Below are 24,438 nucleotides of genomic sequence, written 5' to 3' on the forward strand. Positions count from 1 at the left end.
CCTCGATAATGCAGCCCCTCACTGTGTGACTGACCCTCGATAGTGCGGCCCCTCACTGTGTGACTGACCTTCGATAGTGCGGCCCCTCACTGTGTGACTGACCCTCGATAGTGCGGCCCCTCACTGTGTGACTGACCCTCGATAGTGCAGCCCCTCACTGTGTGACTGACCCTCGATAGTGCGGCCTCTCACTGTGTGACTGACTGACCCACGATAGTGCGGCCCCTCACTGTATGACTGACTGACCCTCGATAGTGCGGCCCCTCACTGTGTGACTGACCCTCGATAGTGCGGACCCTCACTGTGTGACTGACCCTCGATAGTGAGGCCCCTCACTGTGTGACTGACCCTCGATAGTGCAGCCCCCTCACTGTGTGACTCACCCTCGATAGTGCGGCCCCTCACTGTGTGACTGACCCTCGATAGTGCGGCCCTTACTGTGTGTCTGACCACTCGATAGTGCGGGCCCCTCACTGTGTGACTGACCCTCGATAGTTCGGCCCCCTCACTGTGTGACGGACCCTCGATAGTGCGGCCCCCTCACTGTGTGACTGACTGACCCTCTGTAGTGCGGCCCCTCACTGTGTGACTGACTGACCCCTCGATAGTGCGGCACCTCACTGTGTGACTGACTGACCCTCGATAGTGCGGCCCCTCATTGTGTGAATGACTGACCCTCGACAGTGCGGCCCCTCACTGTGTGACGATTGTCCCTCGATAGTGCGGCCCCTCACTGTGTGACTGACCCTTGATAGTGCGGCCCCCTCATTGAGTGACTGACCCTCGATAGTGCGGCCCCTCACTGTGTGACTGACCCTCGATAGTGCGGCCCCTCACTGTGTGACTGACCACTCGAAAGTGCGGGCGCCTCACTGTGTTACTGACCCTCGATAGTGCGGCCCATCACTGTGTGACGGACCCTCGATAGTGCGGCCCCTCACTGACTGACCCTCGATAGTGCGGCCACTCACTGTGTGACTGACCCTCGATAGTGCGGCCACTCACTGTGTGACGGACCCTCGATAGTGCGGCCCCTCACTGACTGACCCTCGATAGTGCGGCCACTCACTGTGTGACTGACCCTCGATAGTGCGGCCCCTCACTGACTGACCCTCGATAGTGCGGCCACTCACTGTGTGACGGACCCTCGATAGTGCGGCCCCTCACTGTGTGAATGACTGACCCTCGATAGTGCGGCCCCTCACTGTGTGACGATTGACCCTCGATAGTGCGGCCCCTCACTGTGTGACTGACCCCTCGATAGTGCGGCCCCTCACTGTGTGACTGACCCTCGATAGTGCGGCCCCTCACTGTGTGACTGACCCCTCGATAGTGCGGCCCCTCACTGTGTGACTGACCCCTCGATAGTGCAGCCCCTCACTGTGTGACTGACTGACCCTCGATAGTGCGGCCCCTCACTGTGTGACTGACCCCTCGATAGTGCGGCCCCTCACTGTGTGACTGACCCCTCGATAGTGCAGCCCCTCACTGTGTGACTGACTGACCCTCGATAGTGCGGCCCCTCACTGTGTGACTGACTGACCCTCGATAGTGCGGCCCCTCTCTGTGTGACTGACTGACCCTCGATAGTGCGGACCCTCACTGTGTGACTGACTGATCCTCGATAATGCGGCCCCTCACTTTGTGACTGACCCTCGATAGTGCGGCCCCTCACTGTGTGAATGACCCTCGATAGTGCGGCCCCCTCACTGAGTGACTGACCCTCGATAGTGCGGCCCCCTCACTGAGTGACTGACCCTCGATAGTGCGGCCCCTCACTGAGTGACTGACCCTCGATAGTGCGGCACCTCACTGAGTGACTGACCCTCGATCGTGCGGCCTCTCACTGAGTGACTGACCCTCGATCGTGCGGCCCCTCACTGTGTGACTGACCTTCGATAGTGCGGCCCCTCACTGTGTGACTGACCCTCGATAGTGCGGCCCATCACTGTGTGACGGACCCTCGATAGTGCGGCCCCTCACTGACTGACCCTCGATAGTGCGGCCACTCACTGTGTGACGGACTCTCGATAGTGCGGCCCCCTCACTGTGTGACTGACTGACCCTCGATAGTGCGGCCACTCACTGTGTGACGGACTCTCGATAGTGCGGCCCCCTCACTGTGTGACTGACTGACCCTCGATAGTGCGGCCCCTCACTGTGTGAATGACTGACCCTCGATAGTGCGGCCCCTCACTGTGTGACGATTGACCCTCGATAGTGCGGCCCCTCACTGTGCGACTGACTGACCCTCGATAGTGCGGCCCCTCACTGTGTGACTGACCCTCGATAGTGCGGCCCCTCTCTGTGTGACTGACTGACCCTCGATAGTGCGGCCCCTCACTGTGTGACTGACTGACCCTCGATAGTGCGGCCCCTCACTGTGTGACTGACCCTCGATAGTGCGGCCCCTCTCTCTGTGACTGACTGACCCTCGATAGTGCGGCCCCTCACTGTGTGACTGACCTTCGATAGTGCGGCCCCTCACTGTGTGACTGACCCTCGATAGTGCGGCCCCTCACTGTGTGACTGACCCTCGATAATGCAGCCCCTCACTGTGTGACTGACCCTCGATAGTGCGGCCCCTCACTGTGTGACTGACCTTCGATAGTGCGGCCCCTCACTGTGTGACTGACCCTCGATAGTGCGGCCCCTCACTGTGTGACTGACCCTCGATAGTGCAGCCCCTCACTGTGTGACTGACCCTCGATAGTGCGGCCTCTCACTGTGTGACTGACTGACCCACGATAGTGCGGCCCCTCACTGTATGACTGACTGACCCTCGATAGTGCGGCCCCTCACTGTGTGACTGACCCTCGATAGTGCGGACCCTCACTGTGTGACTGACCCTCGATAGTGAGGCCCCTCACTGTGTGACTGACCCTCGATAGTGCAGCCCCCTCACTGTGTGACTGACCCTCGATAGTGCGGCCCCTCACTGTGTGACTGACCCTCGATAGTGCGGCCCTTACTGTGTGTCTGACCACTCGATAGTGCGGGCCCCTCACTGTGTGACTGAACCTCGATAGTTCGGCCCCCTCACTGTGTGACGGACCCTCGATAGTGCGGCCCCCTCACTGTGTGACTGACTGACCCTCTATAGTGCGGCCCCTCACTGTGTGACTGACTGACCCCTCGATAGTGCGGCACCTCACTGTGTGACTGACTGACCCTCGATAGTGCGGCCCCTCACTGTGTGAATGACTGACCCTCGATAGTGCGGCCCCTCACTGTGTGACGATTGTCCCTCGATAGTGCGGCCCCTCACTGTGTGACTGACCCTTGATAGTGCGGCCCCCTCATTGAGTGACTGACCCTCGATAGTGCGGCCCCTCACTGTGTGACTGACCCTCGATAGTGCGGCCCCTCACTGTGTGACTGACCACTCGAAAGTGCGGGCGCCTCACTGTGTGACTGACCCTCGATAGTGCGGCCCATCACTGTGTGACGGACCCTCGATAGTGCGGCCCCTCACTGACTGACCCTCGATAGTGCGGCCACTCACTGTGTGACTGACCCTCGATAGTGCGGCCCCTCACTGACTGACCCTCGATAGTGCGGCCACTCACTGTGTGACGGACCCTCGATAGTGCGGCCCCTCACTGTGTGAATGACTGACCCTCGATAGTGCGGCCCCTCACTGTGTGACGATTGACCCTCGATAGTGCGGCCCCTCACTGTGTGACTGACCCCTCGATAGTGCGGCCCCTCACTGTGTGACTGACCCCTCGATAGTGCAGCCCCTCACTGTGTGACTGACTGACCCTCGATAGTGCGGCCCCTCACTGTGTGACTGACCCCTCGATAGTGCGGCCCCTCACTGTGTGACTGACCCCTCGATAGTGCAGCCCCTCACTGTGTGACTGACTGACCCTCGATAGTGCGGCCCCTCACTGTGTGACTGACTGACCCTCGATAGTGCGGCCCCTCTCTGTGTGACTGACTGACCCTCGATAGTGCGGACCCTCACTGTGTGACTGACTGATCCTCGATAATGCGGCCCCTCACTTTGTGACTGACCCTCGATAGTGCGGCCCCTCACTGTGTGAATGACCCTCGATAGTGCGGCCCCCTCACTGAGTGACTGACCCTCGATAGTGCGGCCCCCTCACTGAGTGACTGACCCTCGATAGTGCGGCCCCTCACTGAGTGACTGACCCTCGATAGTGCGGCACCTCACTGAGTGACTGACCCTCGATCGTGCGGCCTCTCACTGAGTGACTGACCCTCGATCGTGCGGCCCCTCACTGTGTGACTGACCTTCGATAGTGCGGCCCCTCACTGTGTGACTGACCCTCGATAGTGCGGCCCATCACTGTGTGACGGACCCTCGATAGTGCGGCCCCTCACTGACTGACCCTCGATAGTGCGGCCACTCACTGTGTGACGGACTCTCGATAGTGCGGCCCCCTCACTGTGTGACTGACTGACCCTCGATAGTGCGGCCCCTCACTGTGTGAATGACTGACCCTCGATAGTGCGGCCCCTCACTGTGTGACGATTGACCCTCGATAGTGCGGCCCCTCACTGTGCGACTGACTGACCCTCGATAGTGCGGCCCCTCACTGTGTGACTGACCCTCGATAGTGCGGCCCCTCTCTGTGTGACTGACTGACCCTCGATAGTGCGGCCCCTCACTGTGTGACTGACCCTCGATAGTGCGGCCCCTCACTGTGTGACTGACCCTCGATAGTGCGGACCCCTCACTGTGTGAATGACCCTCGATAGTGCGGGCCCCTCACTGTGTGACTGACCTTCGATAGTGCGGCCCCTCACTGTGTGACTGACCCTCGATAGTGCGGCCCCTCACTGTGTGACTGACCCTCGATAATGCAGCCCCTCACTGTGTGACTGACCCTCGATAGTGCGGCCCCTCACTGTGTGACTGACCTTCGATAGTGCGGCCCCTCACTGTGTGACTGACCCTCGATAGTGCGGCCCCTCACTGTGTGACTGACCCTCGATAGTGCAGCCCCTCACTGTGTGACTGACCCTCGATAGTGCGGCCTCTCACTGTGTGACTGACTGACCCACGATAGTGCGGCCCCTCACTGTATGACTGACTGACCCTCGATAGTGCGGCCCCTCACTGTGTGACTGACCCTCGATAGTGCGGACCCTCACTGTGTGACTGACCCTCGATAGTGAGGCCCCTCACTGTGTGACTGACCCTCGATAGTGCAGCCCCCTCACTGTGTGACTGACCCTCGATAGTGCGGCCCCTCACTGTGTGACTGACCCTCGATAGTGCGGCCCTTACTGTGTGTCTGACCACTCGATAGTGCGGGCCCCTCACTGTGTGACTGACCCTCGATAGTTCGGCCCCCTCACTGTGTGACGGACCCTCGATAGTGCGGCCCCCTCACTGTGTGACTGACTGACCCTCTATAGTGCGGCCCCTCACTGTGTGACTGACTGACCCCTCGATAGTGCGGCCCCCTCACTGTGTGACTGACTGACCCTCGATAATGCGGCCCCTCACTGTGTGAATGACTGACCCTCGATAGTGCGGCCCCTCACTGTGTGACGATTGTCCCTCGATAGTGCGGCCCCTCACTGTGTGACTGACCCTTGATAGTGCGGCCCCTCACTGTGTGACTGACCCTCGATAGTGCGGCCCCTCACTGTGTGACTGACCACTCGAAAGTGCGGGCGCCTCACTGTGTGACTGACCCTCGATAGTGCGGCCCATCACTGTGTGACGGACCCTCGATAGTGCGGCCCCTCACTGTGTGACTGACCACTCGAAAGTGCGGGCGCCTCACTGTGTGACTGACCCTCGATAGTGCGGCCCATCACTGTGTGACGGACCCTCGATAGTGCGGCCCCTCACTGACTGACCCTCGATAGTGCGGACACTCACTGTGTGACTGACCCTCGATAGTGCGGCCACTCACTGTGTGACGGACCCTCGATAGTGCGGCCCCTCACTGACTGACCCTCGATAGTGCGGCCACTCACTGTGTGACTGACCCTCGATAGTGCGGCCCCTCACTGACTGACCCTCGATAGTGCGGCCACTCACTGTGTGACGGACCCTCGATAGTGCGGCCCCTCACTGTGTGAATGACTGACCCTCGATAGTGCGGCCCCTCACTGTGTGACGATTGACCCTCGATAGTGCGGCCCCTCACTGTGTGACTGACCCCTCGATAGTGCGGCCCCTCACTGTGTGACTGACCCCTCGATAGTGCAGCCCCTCACTGTGTGACTGACTGACCCTCGATAGTGCGGCCCCTCACTGTGTGACTGACCCCTCGATAGTGCGGCCCCTCACTGTGTGACTGACCCCTCGATAGTGCAGCCCCTCACTGTGTGACTGACTGACCCTCGATAGTGCGGCCCCTCACTGTGTGACTGACTGACCCTCGATAGTGCGGCCCCTCTCTGTGTGACTGACTGACCCTCGATAGTGCGGACCCTCACTGTGTGACTGACTGATCCTCGATAATGCGGCCCCTCACTTTGTGACTGACCCTCGATAGTGCGGCCCCTCACTGTGTGAATGACCCTCGATAGTGCGGCCCCCTCACTGAGTGACTGACCCTCGATAGTGCGGCCCCCTCACTGAGTGACTGACCCTCGATAGTGCGGCCCCTCACTGAGTGACTGACCCTCGATAGTGCGGCACCTCACTGAGTGACTGACCCTCGATCGTGCGGCCTCTCACTGAGTGACTGACCCTCGATCGTGCGGCCCCTCACTGTGTGACTGACCTTCGATAGTGTGGCCCCTCACTGTGTGACTGACCCTCGATAGTGCGGCCCATCACTGTGTGACGGACCCTCGATAGTGCGGCCCCTCACTGACTGACCCTCGATAGTGCGGCCACTCACTGTGTGACGGACTCTCGATAGTGCGGCCCCCTCACTGTGTGACTGACTGACCCTCGATAGTGCGGCCCCTCACTGTGTGAATGACTGACCCTCGATAGTGCGGCCCCTCACTGTGTGACGATTGACCCTCGATAGTGCGGCCCCTCACTGTGCGACTGACTGACCCTCGATAGTGCGGCCCCTCACTGTGTGACTGACCCTCGATAGTGCGGCCCCTCTCTGTGTGACTGACTGACCCTCGATAGTGCGGCCCCTCACTGTGTGACTGACCCTCGATAGTGCGGCCCCTCACTGTGTGACTGACCCTCGATAGTGCGGACCCCTCACTGTGTGAATGACCCTCGATAGTGGGGCCCCTCACTGTGCGACTGACTGACCCTCGATAGTGCGGCCCCCTCACTGAGTGACTGACCTTCGATAGTGCGGTCCCCTCACTGTGTGCCTGACCCTCGATAGTGCGGCCCCTCACTGAGTGACTGACCCTCGATCGTGTGGCCCCTCACTGAGTGACTGACCCTCGATAGTGCGGCACCTCACTGAGTGACTGACCCTCGATCGTGCGGCCCCTCACTGAGTGACTGACCCTCGATCGTGCGGCCCCTCACTGTGTGACTGACCTTCGATAGTGCGGCCCCTCACTGTGTGACTGACCCTCGATAGTGCGGCCCCTCACTGTGTGACTGACCCTCGATAGTGTGGCTCCCTCACTGTGTGACTGACCCTCGATAGTGCGGCCCCTCACTGTGTGACTGACTGACCCTCGATAGTGCGGCCCCTCACTGTGTCACTGACCCTCGATAGTGCGGCCCCTCACTGTGTGACTGACCCTCGATAGTGCGGCCCCTCACTGTGTCACTGACCCTCGATAGTGCGGCCCCTCACTGTGTGACTGACCCTCGATAGTGCGGCCCCTCACTGTGTGACTGACTGACCCTCGATAGTGCGGCCCCTCACTGTGTCACTGACCCTCGATAGTGCGACCCCTCACTGTGTGACTGACCCTCGATAGTGCGGCCCCTCACTGTGTGACTGACCCTCGATAGTGCGGCCCCCTCACTGAGTGACTGACCCTCGATAGTGCGACCCCTCACTTTGTGACTGACTGACCCTCGATAGTGCGGCCCCTCACTGAGTGACTGACCCTCGATAGTGCGGCCCCTCACTGTGTGACTGACCCTCGATAGTACGGGCCCCTCACTGTGTGACTGACCCTCGATAGCGCGGCCCCTCACTGTGTGACTGACCCTCGATCGTGCGGCCCCTCACTGTGTGACTGACTGACCCTCGATAATGCGGCCCCTCACTGTGTGACTGACTGACCCTCGATAGTGCGGCCCCTCACTGTGTGACTGACTGACCCTCGATAGTGCGGCCTCTCACTGAGTGACTGACCCTCGATAGTGCGGCCCCTCACTGTGTGACTGACTGACCCTCGATAGTGCGGCCCCTCACTGTGTGACTGACTGACCCTCGATAGTGCGGCCTCTCACTGAGTGACTGACCCTCGATAGTGCGGCCCCTCACTATGTGACTGACTGACCCTCGATAGTGCGGCCCCTCATCGTGTGACTGACCCTCGATAGTGCTGCCCCCTCACTGTGTGACTGACCCTCGATAGTGCGGCCCCTCACTGTGTGACTGACCCTCGATAGTGCGGCCTCTCACTGTGTGACTGACCCTCGATAGTGCGGCCCCTCAGTGTGTGACTGACCCTCGATAGTGCGGCCCCTCACTGTGTGACTGACCCTCGATAGCGCGGCCCCTCACTGTGTGACTGACCCTCGATAGTGCGGCTCCTCACTGTGTGACTGACCCTCGATAGTGCGGCCCCCTCACTGACTGACCCTCGATAGTGCGGTCCCTCACTGTGTGACTGACCCTCGATAGTGCGGCCCCCTCACTGTGACTGACCCTCGATAGTGCGGCCCCTCACTGTGTGACTGACTGACCCTCGATAGTGCGGCCCCTCACTGTGTGACTGACCCTCGATAGTGCGGCCCCCTCACTGTGTGACTGACTGACCGTCGATAGTGCGGCCCCTCACTGTGTGACTGACCCTCGATAGTGCGGCCCCCTCACTGTGACTGACCCTCGATAGTGCGGCCCCCTCACTTTGTGACTGACTGACCCTCGATAGTGCGGCCTCTCACTGTGTGACTGACCCTCGATAGTGCGGCCCCTCACTGTGTGACTGACTGACCCTCGATAGTACGGCCCCTCACTGTGTGACTGACTGACCCTCGATAGTGCGGCCCCTCACTGTGTGACTGACTGACCCCTCGATATTGCGGCCCCCTCACTGTGTGACTGACTGACCCTCGATAGTGCTTCCCCTCACTGTGTGACTGACCCTCGATAGTGCGGCCCCCTCACTGTGTGACTGACTGACCCTCGATAGTGCGGCCCCTCACTGTGTGAATGACCCCTCGATAGTGCGGCCCCTCACTGTGTGACTGACCCTCGATATTGCGGCCCCTCACTGAGTGACTGACTGACCCCTCGATAGTGCGGCCCCCTCACTGAGTTACTGACTGACCCCTCGATAGTGCGGCTCCCTCACTGAGTGACTGACTGACTCCTCGATAGTGCGGCCCTGTCACTGAGTGACTGACTGACCCCTCGATATTGCGTCCCCCTCACTGAGTGACTGACTGACCCTCGATAGTGCTTCCCCTCACTGTGTGACTGACCCTCGATAGTGCGGCCCCCTCACTGTGTGACTGACTGACCCTCGATAGTGCGGCCCCTCACTGTGTGACTGACCCTCGATATTGCGGCCCCTCACTGAGTGACTGACTGACCCCTCGATAGTGCGGCCCCCTCACTGAGTTACTGACTGACCCCTCGATAGTGCGGCCCCCTCACTGAGTGACTGACTGACTCCTCGATAGTGCGACCCTGTCACTGAGTGACTGACTGACCCCTCGATATTGCGTCCCCCTCACTGAGTGACTGACTGACCCCTCGATATTGCGGCCCCCTCACTGAGTGACTGACTGACCCCTCGATATTGCTGCCCCCTCACTGAGTGACTGACTGACCCTCGATAGTGCGGCCCCTCACTGTGTGACTGACTGACCCCTCGATAGTGCGGCCCCTCACTGAGTGACTGACTGACCCCTCGATAGTGTTGTCTATATCAGTAGTAAGAAGTTGTTCGATGTTCCGTGCATGTACGTGGCAGATTCTGCATTGAATTGCAACTGACTGTCTGTTCATGGAGAGAACTGAGCTCACACGTTGCATATTTCTTGTCGCTAATGGCTGCTAGTTGCTGGGTCTGTTCACTCCAAGTCATCGTCAACACCTTCACTGAGGCGTATGAAAGCATGAGCCGTATGCTAAACATCCGTAAGACAAAGGTCCTCCAGTAACCTGACCCCGCCACACAGCACTGCCCACGTCATCAACATCCACGGCGCGGCCCTGGACAACGTGGACCATGTCCCATCCTTGGGTACCTACCATCAGCAAGGGCAGACTTTGACGACGAGATCCAACATCGCCTCCAGTGCGCCAGCGCAGCCTTCGGCCGCCTGAGGAAAAGAGTGTTTGAAGACCAGGCCCTCATATCTGCCACTAAGCCCATGGTCTACAGGGCTGTAGTGATACCCGCCCTCCTGTATGGCTCAGAGACATGGACCATGTACAGTAGACACCTCAAGTCGCTGGAGAAATACCACCAACGATGTCTCGGCAAGATCCTGCAAATCCCCTGGGAGGACAGATGCACCAACGTTAGCGTCCTCGACCAGGCCAACATCCCCAGCATCCAGCTCCACTTGGCGGGCCACATCGGGCATGCGAACAAACAAGACTCCCAAAGCAAGCGCTCTACTCGGAACTCCAACACAGCAAGTGAGCCCCAGGTGGGGAGAGGAAATGTTACAAGGACACCCTCAAAGCCTCCTTGATAAAATGCAACATCCCCACCGGCACCTGGGAGTCCCTGGCCAAAGACGGCCCCACGTGGAGGGAGAGCATCCGGGAGGGCGCTGAGCACCTCGAGTCTCATCGCCGAGAGCATGCAGAAACCAAACGCAGGCAGCGGAAGGAGCGTGCGGCAAACCAGACTCCCCACCCACCCTTTCCTCCAACGACTGTCTGTCCCACCTGTGACAGAGACTGTAATTCCTGTATTGGACTGTTCAGTCACCTGAGACCTCACTTTTAGAGTGGAAGCAAATCTTCCTCGATTTCGAGTGTGTTATGTATTAATGTTTGGGGTTCACCAGGCACCAGAGGGCGCCGCGGTCGGAGGTCAGCGGGCTGTATGCATGTGGCATGTGTGCGTGGTCACCTGTATATAAGCTGGGTGTCTGTGTCACACTGACACTCTTGGGCTGGAATAAAGATGGAGCAGGTTGCACCTGAGTGAGTTTACAGTAACCAGGCTCTTGAGTCATTACAATTGGCGACGAGGTAATTTAAGAATCTTCGCAGGCACAATGGGCACTGTTGGAATCCTGGAAGGATTCGTGGAGGGTGAGGATTGGGTGGATTTTGTCGACCGCCTGGATCAGTATTTTGTGACCAACAGCGTGGAGGAAGAGGCCTACGCAGTTAAGCGCAGGGCAGTTCTCCTCACCGTTTGTGGTCCGAAAATTTACGGCCTCATGAAGAATCTTCTCTCGCCTGTACGTCCGAGGGAAAAAGGGTCCGAGGAATTGTGTACGTTGGTGGGTCACCATCTGAAGCCACAAGAGGGGATCATATCACACTATTGTTTCTACACGCATGTTCATGCTGAGGGCCAGGATGTGTCGGGATTTATCGCCAACCTGCAACGTCTTGCTGAGCCGTGTAAGTTCGGGAACTTGCTGGAAGACATGCTGCGTGATATCTTCAGGAAGCTGTTGGCTGCAGAGACGCTGGATTTGAAAATCGCGACTGCCCAGGCCTGCATGAAGACAGATGATAATTCGAGGCAGATATCATCGACGAATCGGAGTTCCACGGCAAGTACTGTAAACAAGATGGCATCGTCTTCAGGTAGAGCTGCTTACGTGAAACCTGCCGCTGCTCAGAGCCCGCCAACTGGTTCGAACCAGATTTCACCCTGTTGGTGTTGTGGGGGCAATCATCGGCCTCGTCAGTGTCGGGTTAGACAATACTCATGCCATGGATGTTCGAAAGTGGGGCACCTTCACAGGATGTGTCCACAACGGAGCAAGCGTGGTGCAGCTCACTACGTGGTTGATGAGGACCAGTTCAGTGATGGCCTGGATACACAACTCGAGGAGGAAGTGAATGGACGGTATTTGTTCCTGAGCGAGAGCCAGCCGATAGTCGTTAATGTGAAGCTGAATGGCGTGCCTGTATCAATGGAGCTGGACACGGGCGCGAGCCAGTCGATAATGAGCCAAAGGACATTCGACAAGCTGTGGGACACTAAGGCTGTGAAACTGAAGCTGAGTCCAGTCAATGCCAGGTTGTGTACTTACACTAAGGAACTCATACTGGTGCTTGGCAGTGCAGCAATCGAGGTGTCATATCACGGTGTGGTTCATGAGCTACCATTATGGATCATCCCAGGTAATGGTCCAATGCTGTTCGGCAGGAATTGGCTCAAGAAAATCAAACTGAACTGGAATGATGTCAAGGTGTTGTCTTCGATGGATGATACTTCGTGTGCTCAAGTATTGAACCGAGCATTGGCAATTTTACCGGAGCCAAGGTACAGATTCACCTGGACTCCAATGCAAGGCCTGTCTATCACAAAGCTCGGTCTGTTCCGTATATGATGAGGGAGAAGGTTGAAATTGAGCTTGACAGACTCCAGCGTGAAGGGATCATATCACCAGTCGAGTTTAACAAATGGGCTAGTCCCATTGTTTCTGTGTGGAAGAGCGATGGCACTGTCAGGATTTGTGGAGACTACAAGATTATGATTAACCGATTTTTGAAACAGGATTAGTATCTGTTACAGAGGGCTGATGACCTGTTCGCTATGCTAGCTGGTGGAAAGTCATTCATGAAATTGGATCTGACGTCGGCCTATATGACACAGGAGCTTGTCGACACTTCGAAGAAACTCACCTGCATCAACACCCATAAAGGACTGTTCGTCTACAACAGGTGTCCTTTTGGTATACGTTCGGCTGCAGCCATATTTCAGAGGAATTTGGAGTTTATTGAAGTCCATTCCTAGAACTGTCATGTTTAAAGATGATATTCTGGTCACAGGTCGCGACACTGCTGAACAATCTTGAAGTCCTATAGTGTCTGGACTCAGGCTGAAATGCTCGAAGTGTGTATTCATGGCACCTGAAGTCGAATTCCTCGGGAGGAAGATTGCTGCTAATGGCATCAGGCCGACTGATTCGAAAACCAAGGCCATCAAAAATGCAACCCAAGCCTCAGAATGTGACAGAGCTGCGTTCCTTCCTTGGGCTACTCAACTACTTTGGTAATTTCTTACCCAGATTGAGCACTTTACTAGAGCCACCGCATGTGTTACTTAGAAAAGACGACAACTGGGTCTGGGGTGCGTCACAAGATAGAGCCTTTGAGAAAGCCAAGAATCTGATCTGTTTAAACAAGTTGCTTGTTCATCATGATCCGTGTAAGCGTCTTGTACTGGCCTGTGATGCTTCATCATATGGGGTTGGCTGTGTACTCCAACAGCAAATGAATCGGGCAAGCTACAACCTGTTGCATATGCTTCGAGAAGTCTGTCTAAAGCGGAAAGAGCTTACAGTATGGTAGAAAAAGAAGCTTTGGGCTGTGTGTATGGGGTAAAAAAATGCACAAGTACCTGTTTGGTCTTCATTTTGAACTAGAAACGGATCACATGCTCCTCATTTCATTGTTTGCAGAAAACAAAGGTATTGATACCAATGCATCGTCCCGTATTCAAAGGTGGATGCTGACATTGTCTACCAATGATTACGTCATCCATCATAGACCTGGCACTGAGAATTGTGCCGATGCACTGAGTCATCTGCCCTTACCCACAACTGAGTTGAAGACACCTCAACCTGCAGATCCACTGTTAGTAATGGATGCTTTTGAGAGAGAAGGAACACCTGTCACTGCTCAACAAGTTAGGATCTGGACCAGTCATGACCCTATTTTATCGGTTGTGAAACGGTGTGTACTCAGTGGTGATTGGTCTGCCATACCTATGGAGATGTGTGAGAAGACCAAACCTTGCAACCGTCGCAAGGATGAGCTGTCCATTCAGTCAGACTGTTTACTGTGGGGTAATCTTATAATCATGCCTAAGAAAGGTAGAAAAAAATTTGTACGTGAACTTGATAGCACTCATCCTGGTATTGTTATGATGAAGTCCATTGCTAGGTCTCATGTATGGTGGCCTGGAATTGACCCTGATCTGGAATCATGCGTGCATCAGTGCAATACTTGCATGCAGCTAAGTAAAGTACCAGCGGAATCTCCGCTCAGTCTTTGGTCGTGGTCATCCAAACCACGGTCGAGGATCCACATCGATTTTACGGGCCCGTTCCTCGGAAAGATGTTTTTTGTCGTAGTGGAAACGTGGTTTGCCTGACATTGTTGTGAGCGACAACGGATCTTGCTTCACAAGTCTTGAGTTCCAAGAGTTCACGAAACTCAATGGCATCAGACATGTGAGATCAGCTCCATTCAAGCCTGCTTCTAATGGTCAAGCAGAGCGCGCCATTCAAACGATCAAGCAAAGTATGAAACGTGTACCTCAGGGCTCACTGCAGGGACGGTTGTCATGTATATTGCTCAGTTACAGGTCAAGACTTCATACACTTACTGGGTTCCTCCTGCTGAACTACTGATGAAGAGAAATCTCAAGACCAGGCTTTCTCTTGTTCATTCTGATTTGAATGATCGTGTTGAATACAGACGTCAAAGTCAGCAATGGTGCCATGATTGTGTTGCCATGTCACGTGACATCTCGGTCAATGATCCGGTTTATGTATTGAACTATGGTCAAGGTCTAAAGTGGATTGCCGGCACTGTTACAGCCAAGGAGGGTAACAGAGTGTTTATTGTCGTGTTCAAGAATGGGCAAACATGCAGGAAACACCTTGACCAGGTTAAACTGCGGCACACGGATGAACTGGAACCGAGTGAGGAAGATACAGTCAGTGGCCAACCAACCATTGTTCACTCATCAGAGGACTCTGCTGACATTACTGACTCTGAACCTTCAGTCTCTGATGTGGTCATTACCACTCCCGTCAGATCGGCCACTCAGCCCTCAGTCTCAACGGACTCAGAACGTTCGCCCAGAGACAAAGTTGAACTGAGACGATCAACTCGTGAGAGGAAAGCCCCAGACCGTCTTAATTTGTAAAATGACTGTTGTTAAGATTTTAAAAGGGGGAATGTTGTTATGTATTAATGCTTGGGGGTCACCAGACACCAGAGGGTGCCACAGTCGGAGGTCATTGGGCTGTACGCATGTGGCGTGTGTGCGTGGTCACCTGTATATAAGCTGGGTGTCTGTGTCACGCTGGCACTCTTGAGCTGGAATAAAGATGGATCAGGTTGCACCTGAGTTTACAGTAACCAGACTCTTGAGTCATTACAGAGTGACAACCTATGATGACGAGGATGACACTAATATACCCCACATCATCATCATCATAGGCAGTCCCTCGGAATCGAGGAAGACTTGCTTCCATTAAAATTTAGTCCTTAGGTGACTGAACAGTGCAATATGAGAGCCACAGTCCCTGTCACAGGTGGGACAGAGTGTCGTTGAGGGAAGGGAGGGTGGGACTGGTTTGCCGCACGCTCCTTCCGTTGCCTGCGCTTGTTTACTGCATGCTCTCGGTGATGAGACTCGAGGTGCTCAGCGCCCTCCCAGATGCACTTCCTCCACTTAGGGCGGTCTTTGGTCAGGGACTCCCAGGTGTCGGTGGAGATGTTGCACTTTATTAGGGAGGCTTTGAGGGTGTCCCTGTAACGTTTCCTCTGCCCACCTTTGGCTCATTTTCTGTGAAGGAGTTCCGAGTAGAGCGCTTGCTTTGGGAGTCTCGTGTCAGGCATGCGAACAATGTGGCCCGCCCAGCGGAGCTGATCGAGTGTGGTCAATGCTTCAATGCTGGGGATGTTGGCCTGGTCAAGAACACTAACGTTGGTGCGTCTGTCCTCCCAGAGGATTTGTAGGGTCTTGCGGAGACATCGTTGGTGGTATTTCTCCAGCGACTTGAGGTGTCTACTGTACATGGTCCATGTCTCTGAGCCATACAGGAGGGCGGGTATCACTACAGCCCTGTAGACCATGGGCTTGATGGCAGCTTTGAGGGCCTGGTCTTCGAACACTCTTTTCCTCAGGTGGCCAAAGACTGCACTGGCGCACTGGAGGCGGTGTTGGATCTTGTTGTCAATCTCTGCTCTTGTTGATTTGATAAGAGGCTCCCGAGGTATGGGAAATGGTCCACATTGTCCAGGGCTGCGCCGTGGATCTTGATGACTGGGGGGTAGTGCTGTGTGGCGAGGACAGGCTGGTGGAGGACCCTTGTCTTACGGATATGTAGCGTAAAGCCCATGCTTTCGAACGCCTCAGTAGATACGCTGACTATCACTTGGAGTTCAGCCTCTGTATGTGCACATACGCAGGCATCGTCCACGTACTGTAGCTCGACCACAGAGGTTGGGGTAGTCTTGGACCTGGCCTGGAGGTGGCGTAGGTTAAACAGCTTCCCACTGGTTCTGTAGTTTAGTTCCACTCCAGCGGGGAGCTTGTTGACTGTGAGGTGGAGCATGGCAGCGAGGAAGATTGAGAAGAGGGTTGGGGCGATGACGCAGCCCTGTTTGACCCCGGTCCGGACGTGGATTGGGTCTGTGATGGATCCGTTGGTAAGGATCACGGCCTGCATGTCATCGTGGAGCAGGTGGAAGTTGATAATGAACTTTTGGGGGCATCCGAAACGGAGGAGGACGCTCCATAGACCCTCACGGTTAACAGTGTCAAAAGGCCTTTGTAAGATCGAAGGCCATGTATAAGGGCTGGTGCTGCTCACTGCAGTTTTCCTGCAACAGTCGCGCTGCAAAGATCATGTCTGTTGTGCCCCGTAGGGGACGAAATCCGCATTGTGATTCCGGGAGGAGCTCCTCGGCCACAGGGAGAAGACAATTGAGGAGAACTCGAGCGACAACTTTCCCAGTGGCTGATAGCAGGGAGAATCCCCTGTAGTTGCCGCAGTCGGACTTGTCTCCTTTTTAAAAATGGTCACAATCACTGCGTCTCTGAGATCTCCCAGCATGCTCTCCTCCCTCCAGATGAGAGAGATGAGGTCATGTATCCACGCCAACAGCGCCTCTCCGCCATACTTTAATGCCTCAGCAGGGATTCCATCAGCACCCGTAGCCTTGCTGTCTTTAAACTGTCTTGTGTCTTTTCCTACCTCGCGCAGTGTTGGGGTCTCACTGAGGTGGTGGAGGGAAGCATGCTGCGGGATGGAGTGGAGAACACTCGAGTCAAAGGCAGAGTCTCGACTAAGGAGAACACGGAAGTGCTCCTTCCAGCAGGACCCGACAGCCTCGGTGTCCTTGATGAGTGTTTCCCCGTTCTTGGCCAGGAGTGGTGTGGGGCCTTGGGAGTTTGGGCCGCAGGTGGCCTTGACTGCAGCGAAGAATCCTCGCACATCATGGCTGTCGGCCAGTTGTTGTATCTCCTGTGCTTTCTCCATCCACCACCTGTTCTTTAGGTCCCGGGTTTTTTGTTGGACCTCAGCTTTGAGACGTCTGTAATGCTGCCTTGCTGCTCCCGAGTTGGGTTGTTTCAGGCTCAGAAATGCCCTGCGCTTGAGATCTATTAGCTCTTGGATCTCCTGGTCATTCTCATCAAACCAGTCCTGGGGCGAGAACCTCCACTTTTTTTGCCTGCTTAACACCCACTTAACCGCTGAAATGGCGTATAACGCCCGGATGTCACCCATTAAGGCACAAAATGGAAACTGACGGGCATTTTTAGGAGACTTATCGGTGAGCGTTATTTTTCCCATGTGCTTAATGCTGAGAAAAAATATTACCGCCTGCCCACGTATTTGGGGCACAATCAGCAGAATGGGTGATTCAACGCCCATGTTATCGCCCAGCGTTACTTTCCTCACAGACTTAATGCCGAGATTCAATAATAACGGCCTGTTTTTTGTCGCAAAGAGCAGATTTACCGAAACTAGCGGCCATGGAGATCAGCCACCGTCAATTAACCACCTCGCACACATATCGCCCAGAATATCGGCCGCTCAAAGAAACGCTCGCAAAAAGGGGACCGAGCCAGGATGGACCACTCACTGTAACATTGATATACCCCACACCTCTCACTGTAACACTGATATACCCCACACCCTCACTGTAACACTGATATACCCCACACCTCTCACTGTAACACTGATATACCCCACACCCCGCACTGCAACACTGATATACCCCACACCCCTCACTGTAACACTGATATACCCCACACCCTCACTGTAACACTGATATACCCCACACCTCTCACTGTAACACTGATATACCCCACACCCCTCACTGTAACATTGATATACCCCACACCTCTCACTGTAACACTGATATACCCCACACCCCGCACTGCAACACTGATATACCCCACACCTCTCACTGTAACACTGATATACCCCACACCTCTCACTGTAACACTGATATACCCCACACCTCTCACTGTAACATTGATATACCCCACACCTCTCACTGTAACACTGATATACCCCACACCCCTCACTGTAACGCTGATATACCCCACACCTCTCATTGTAACACTGATATACCCCACACCTCTCACTGTAACACTGATATACCCCACACCTCTCACTGTAACACTGATATACCCCACACCCCTCACTGTAACACTGATATACCCCACACCTCTCACTGTAACACTGATATACTCCACACCCTCACTGTAACACTGATATACCCCGCACCCCTCACTGCAACACTGATATACCCCACACCCCTCACTGTAACACTGATATACCCCACACCCCTCACTGTAACACTGATATACCCCACACCCCTCACTGTAACACTGATATACACCACACCCCTCACTGTAACACTGATATACCCCACACCTCTCAGTGTAACACTGATATACCCCACACCCCTCACTGTAACAATGATATACCCCACACCCCTCACTGTAACACTGATATACCCCACACCCCTCACTGTAACAATGATATACCCCACACCTCTCACTGTAACACTGATATACCCCACACCCCTCACTGTAACACTGATATACCCCACACCCCTCACTGTAACACTGATATACCCCACACCCCTCACTGTAACACTGATATACCCCACACCTCTCACTGTAACACTGATATACCCATCACCTCTCAGTGTAACACTGATATACCCCACATCCCTCACTGTAACACTGATATACCCCACACCCGTCACTGGAACAATGATATATCCCACGCCCCTCACTGTAACACTGATGTACCCCACACCCCTCACTTTAACACTGATATACACCACACCACTCAATGTAACACTGATATACCCCACACCCCTCACTGTAACACTGATATACCCCACACCCCTCACTGTAACACTGATATATCCCGCACCCCTCACTGTAACACTGATATACCCCACACCCGTCACTGTAACACTAATATACCCCACATCCCTCACCGTAACACTGATATACCGCACACTCCTCACTGTAACACTGATATACCCGACACCCCTCACTGTAACACTGATATACCAAACACCTCTCACTCTAACACTGATATACCCCACACCACTCACTGGAACAATGATATACTCCACACCCTCACTGTAACACTGATATACCCCACCACTCTCACTGTAACACTGATAAACCCCACACCACTCACTGGAACAATGATATATGCCACGCCCCTCACTGTAACATTGATGTACCCCACACCCCTCACTTTAAAACTAATACACCCCACACCCCTCACTGTAACAGTGATATACCCCACACCCCTCACTTTAAAACTAATACACCCCACACCCCTCACTGTAACACTGATGTACACCAGACCACTCAATGTAACACTGATATACCCCACACCCCTCACTGTAACACTGATATACCCCACACCCGTCACTGTAACACTAATATACCCCACACCCCTCACCATAACACTGATATACCGCACACTCCTCACTGTAACACTGATATACTCGACACCCCTCACTGTAACACTGATATACCAAACACCTCTCACTCTAACACTGGTATACCCCACACCACTCACTCTGAACAATGATATACTCCACACCCTCACTGTAACAATGATATACCCCACCACTCTCACTGTAACACTGATAAACCCCACACCACTCACTGGAACAATGATATATCCCACACCCCTCACTGTAACACTGATATACCACACACCCCTCACTGTAACAGTGATATACCCCACACCCCTCACTGTGGCTATCTAGGGAAATCAGGGATAGTATTAAAGCCAAGGAAGTGGCATACAAATTGGCCAGAAATAGCAGCGAACCTGGGGACTGGGAGAAATTTAGAACTCAGCAGAGGAGGACAAAGGGTTTGATTAGGACAGGGAAAATGGAGTACGAGAAGAAGCTTGCAGGGAACATTAAGGCGGATTGCAAAAGTTTCTATAGGTATGTAAAGAGAAAAAGGTTGGTGAAGACAAACGTAGGTCCCCTGCAGTCAGAATCAGGGGAAGTCATAACGGGGAACAAAGAAATGGCGGATCAATTGAACAAGTACTTTGGTTCGGTATTCACTAAGGAGGATACAAACAACCTTCCGGATATAAAAGGGGTCAGAGGGTCTAGTAAGGAAGAGGAACTGAGGGAAATCTTTATTAGTCGGGAAATTGTGTTGGGGAAATTGATGGGATTGAAGGCCGATAAATCCCCAGGGCCTGATGGCCTGCATCCTAGAGTACTTAAGGAGGTGGCCTTGGAAATAGCGGATGCATTGACAGTCATTTTCCAACATTCCATTGACTCTGGATCAGTTCCTATGGAGTGGAGGGTAGCCAATGTAACCCCACTTTTTAAAAAAGGAGGGAGAGAGAAAACAGGGAATTATAGACCGGTCAGCCTGACCTCAGTAGTGGGTAAAATGATGGAATCAATTATTAAGGATGTCATAGCAGTGCATCTGGAAAATGGTGACATGATAGGTCGAAGTCAGCATGGATTTGTGAAAGGGAAATCATGCTTGACAAATCTTCTGGAATTTTTTGAGGATGTTTCCAGTAAAGTGGACAAAGGAGAACCAGTTGATGTGGTATATTTGGACTTTCAGAAGGCTTTCGACAAGGTCCCACACAAGAGATTAATGTGCAAAGTTAAAGCACATGGGATTGGGGGTAGTGTGCTGACGTGGATTGAGAACTGGTTGTCAGACAGGAAGCAAAGAGTAGGAGTAAACGGGTACTTTTCAGAATGGCAGGCAGTGACTAGTGGAGTGCCGCAAGGTTCTGTGCTGGGGCCCCAGCTGTTTACATTGTACATTAATGATTTAGACGAGGGGATTAAATGCAGTATCTCCAAATTTGCGGATGATACTAAGTTGGGTGGCAGTGTGAGCTGCGAGGAGGATGCTATTAGGCTGCAGAGTGACTTGGATAGGTTAGGTGAGTGGGCAAATGCATGGCAGATGAAGTATAATGTGGATAAATGTGAGGTTATCCACTTTGGTGGTAAAAACAGAGAGACAGACTATTATCTGAATGGTGACAGATTAGGAAAAGGGAAGGTGCAACGAGACCTGGGTGTCATGGTACATCAGTCATTGAAGGTTGGCATGCAGGTACAGCAGGCGGTTAAGAAAGCAAATGGCATGTTGGCCTTCATAGCGAGGGGATTTGAATACAGGGGCAGGGAGGTGTTGCTACAGTTGTACAGGGCCTTGGTGAGGCCACACCTGGAGTATTGTGTACAGTTTTGGTCCCCTAACTTGAGGAAGGACATTCTTGCTATTGAGGGAGTGCAGCGAAGGTTCACCAGACTGATTCCCGGGATGGCGGGACTGACCTATCAAGAAAGATTGGATCAATTGGGCTTGTATTCACTGGAGTTCAGAAGAATGAGAGGGGACCTCATAGAAACGTTTAAAATTCTGACGGGTTTAGACAGGTTAGATGCAGAAAGAATGTTCCCAATGTTGGGGAGGTCCAGAACCAGGGGTCACAGTCTGAGGATAAGGGGTAAGCCATTTAGGACCGAGATGAGGAGAAACTTCTTCACCCAGAGAGTGGTGAACCTGTGGAATTCTCTACCACAGAAAGTAGTTGAGGCCAATTCACTAAATATATTCAAAAGGGAGTTAGATGAAGTCCTTACTACTCGGGGGATCAAGGGTTATGGCGAGAAAGCAGGAAGGGGGTACTGAAGTTTCATGTTCAGCCATGAACTCATTGAATGGCGGTGCAGGCTAGAAGGGCTGAATGGCCTGCTCCTGCACCTATTTTCTATGTTTCTATGTTTCTATGTAACACTGATATACACCACACCCCTCAATTTAACACTGATATACCCCACACCCCTCACTGTAACACTGATATACATCACACCCGTCACTGTAACACTAATATACCCCACACCCCTCACCGTAACACTGATACACCGCGCACTCCTCACTGTAACACTGATATACCCCGCACCCCTCACTGTAACACTGATCTATCCCGCACCCCTCACTGTAACACTGATATACCCCACAAGCCTCACTGTAACACTGATAAACCCCACACCCCTCACTGTAACACAGATATACCCCACACCCTCACTGTAACACTGATATACCCCACACCCCTCAATGTAACACCGATATACGCCACACTACTCACTGTTACACTGATAGACCCCACATCCCTCACTGTAACACTGATATACACCACACCCCTCACTGTAACACTGATATACCCCACATCCCTCACTGTAACACTGATATACCCCACACCCCTCACTGTAACACTGATATACCCCACACCCCTTCCTGTAACACTGATATAGCCCACACCCCTCACTGTAACACTGATATACCCGACACCCCTCACTGTAACACTGATATACCCCACACCACTCACTTTAACACTGATATACATCATACCCCTCCCTGTAACACTGATATACCCCACACCCCTCACTGTAACACTGATATACCCGACACCCCTCACTGTAACATTGATATACCCCACACCACTCACTTTAACACTGATATACATCATACCCCTCACTGTAACACTGATATACCCCACACCACTCACTGTAACAATGATATATCCCACACCCCTCACTGTAACACTGATATACCACACACCCCTCACTGTTACACTGATATACCCCACCACTCTCACTGTAACACTGATATACCCCACAGCCCTCCCTGCAACACTGATATACCCCACACCCCTCACTGTAACACTGATATATTCGACACCCCTCACTGTAACACTGATATACCAAACACTACTCACTGTAACACTGATATACCCCACACCACTCACTGGAACAATGATATACCCCACACCCCTCACTGTAACACTGATATACCCCACCACTCTCACTGTAACACTGATAAACCCCACACCCCTCATTGGAACACTGATATACGCCACACCACTCACTAGAACAATGATATATCCCACACCCCTCACTGTAACACTGATATACACCACACCCTTCAATTTAACACTGATATACCCCACACCACTCACTGGAACAATGATATATCCCACACCTCTCACTGCAACACTGATATACACCACACCCTTCAATTTAACACTGATATACCCCACATCCCTCACTGTAACACTGATATACATCACACCCGTCACTGTAACACTAACATACCCCACACCCCTCACCGTAACACTGATATACCGCACACTCCTCACTGTAACACTGATATACCCCGCACCCCTCACTGTAACACTGATCTATCCCGCACCCCTCACTGTAACACTGATATACCCCACAAACCTCACTGTAACACTGATAAACCCCACACCCCTCACTGTAACACTGATATACCCCACACCCCTCACTGCAACACTGATATACCCCACACCCTAACTGTAACACTGATATACCCCACACCCCTTAATGTAACACCGATATACCCCACACGCCTCACTATAACACTGATATACTCCACTCCCATCACTGTAACACAGATATACACCACACCCCTCACTGTAACACTGATATACCCCACACCCATCACTGTAACACTGATGTACCCCGCACCTCTCAATGTAACACTGAAAACCCGTACCCATCACTGTAACACTGATATACCCCACACCCTTCACTGAAACACTGATATACCCCACAGCCCTCCCTTTAACACTGATATACCCCACACCCCTCACTGTAACACTGATATACCCGACACCCCTCACTGTAACACTGATATACCAAACACCCCTCACTGCAACACTGATATACCCCACACAACTCACTTTAACACTGATATACATCATACCCCTCACTGTAACACTGATATACCCCACACCCCTCACTGTAACACTTATATACCCCACACCCCTCACTGTAACACTGATATACCCCGCAACCCTCACTGTAACACGGATATAACCCGGACCCCTCACTGTAACACTGATATACCCCGCACACCTCACTG

Source organism: Pristiophorus japonicus, chromosome 20 (assembly GCF_044704955.1).
Source record: "Pristiophorus japonicus isolate sPriJap1 chromosome 20, sPriJap1.hap1, whole genome shotgun sequence".
Taxonomy (NCBI): Eukaryota; Metazoa; Chordata; class Chondrichthyes; family Pristiophoridae; genus Pristiophorus; species Pristiophorus japonicus.